Here is a 2695-nt window from a genome sequence, read left to right on the forward strand (position 1 = left end):
GGAAAGGAAATAAGGAAATAAATAAATGAAGAGAACAAATTAACAATAAATCATTCTAAAATAAGAAACAACGTTAAAACAGACATGTCATATAATAAACTATCAACAACATCAAAAACAAATATGTCATAAATAAACTATAAAAAGACTCATGTCCGCCTGGTCAACAAAAAAGCATTTGCTCCAACTTTGAACTTTTGAAGTTCTGCTGATTCAACCACCCGATTAGGAAGATCATTCCACAACTTGGTCACAGCTGGAATAAAACTTCTAGAGTACTGCGTAGTATTGAGCAAGGAGTGCCGTGACAGTACCCAGGCTAAAGAAATCAATTTTAGTCATACCATTCTTGCAGTACCTCAGGAAAAAGGGGAAATGACATAGGGTTAATTCACACACACACACACACACACACACACGGTACATGTATGGGTAAACCATATAATGAGAATGACAGATAACAGATGGACATTAAGAATAACAGAATGGGTCCCTAGAAATAGCAAAAGAAACAAGGGAAGGAAGAGAAGACGATGCAGTGAGGAGCTAAGAAAATTTACTGGTGTAGACTGGCATAGAATGACCATAAACAGACGAGAGTGGAAGGACATGTCTGAGGCCTTTGTCCTGCAGGGGACTAGCAACGACTAATGATGATGATGATATATGTGGATAGACATGTCTGAGGCCTTTGTCCTGCAGGGGACTAGCAACGACTAAGGATGATGATGATATATGTGGATAGACATGTCTGAGGCCTTTGTCCTGCAGGGGTCTAGCAACGACTAATGATGATGATGATATATGTGGATAGACAAGTCTGAGGCCTTTGTCCTGTAGGGGACTGGCAAAGACTAATGATGATGATGATGATATATGTGGATAGACATGTCTGAGGCCTTTGTCCTGCAGGGGACTGGCAACGACTAATGATGATGATGATATATGTAGATAGACATGTCTGAGGCCTTTGTCCTGCAGGGAACTGGCAACGACTAATGATGATGATGATATATGTGATAGACATGTCTGAGGCCTTTGTCCTGCAGGGGACTGGCAACGACTAATGATGATGATGATGATATATGTGGATAGACATGTCTGAGACCTTTGTCCTGCAGGGGACTGGCAACGACTAATGATGATGATGATATATGTGATAGACATGTCTGAGGCCTTTGTCCTGTAGGGGACTTGCAACGACTAATGATGATGATGATGATATATGTGGATAGACATGTCTGAGGCCTTTGTCCTGCAGGGGACTGGCAACGACTAATGATGATGATGATGATATATGTGATAGACATGTCTGAGGCCTTTGTCCTGTAGAGGACTTGCAACGACTAATGATGATGATGATGATATATGTGATAGACATGTCTGAGGCCTTTGTCCTGCAGGGGACTGGCAACGACTAATGATGATGATGATGATATATGTGATAGACATGTCTGAGGCCTTTGTCCTGCAGGGGACTGGCAACGACTAATGATGATGATGATGATATATGTGGATAGACATGTCTGAGGCCTTTGTCCTGCAGGGGACTGGCAACGACTAATGATGATGATGATGATATATGTGGATAGACATGTCTGAGGCCTTTGTCCTGCAGGGGACTGGCAACGACTAATGATGATGATGATGATATATGTGATAGACATGTCTGAGGCCTTTGTCCTGCAGGGGACTGGCAACGACTAATGATGATGATGATGATATATGTGGATAGACATGTCTGAGGCCTTTGTCCTGCAGGGGACTGGCAACGACTAATGATGATGATGATGATATATGTGGATAGACATGTCTGAGGCCTTTGTCCTGCAGGGGACTAGCAACGACTAATGATGATGATGATGATATATGTGGATAGACATGTCTGAGGCCTTTGTCCTGCAGGGGTCTAGCAACGACTAATGATGATGATGATGATATATGTGGATAGACATGTCTGAGGCCTTTGTCCTGCAGGGGACTAGCAACGACTAATGATGATGATGATGATATATGTGATAGACATGTCTGAGGCCTTTGTCCTGCAGGGGACTGGCAACGACTAATGATGATGATGATGATATATGTGGATAGACATGTCTGAGGCCTTTGTCCTGCAGGGGTCTAGCAACGACTAATGATGACGATGCTATATGTGGATAGACACGTCTGAGGCCTTTGTCCTGCAGGGGACTGGCAACGACTAATGATGATGATGATGATATATGTGGATAGACATGTCTGAGGCCTTTGTCCTGTAGGGGACTGGCAACGACTAATGATGATGATGATGATATATGTGATAGACATGTCTGAGGCCTTTGTCCTGCAGGGGACTGGCAACGACTAATGATGATGATGATGATATATGTGATAGACATGTCTGAGGCCTTTGTCCTGCAGGGGACTGGCAACGACTAATGATGATGATGATGATATATGTGGATAGACATGTCTGAGGCCTTTGTCCTGCAGGGGACTGGCAACGACTAATGATGATGATGGTGATATATGTGATAGACATGTCTGAGGCCTTTGTCCTGCAGGGGACTGGCGACGACTAATGATGATGATGGTGATATATGTGGATAGACATGTCTGAGGCCTTTGTCCTGCAAGGGTCTAGCAACGACCTATGATGATGATGATGATGATGATGATATATGATAGTATATATATATATTTATATATATAT

The sequence above is a fragment of the Palaemon carinicauda genome, unplaced genomic scaffold (genome assembly GCF_036898095.1).
Source record: "Palaemon carinicauda isolate YSFRI2023 unplaced genomic scaffold, ASM3689809v2 scaffold64, whole genome shotgun sequence".
In the NCBI taxonomy this organism is placed as follows: Eukaryota; Metazoa; Arthropoda; class Malacostraca; order Decapoda; family Palaemonidae; genus Palaemon; species Palaemon carinicauda.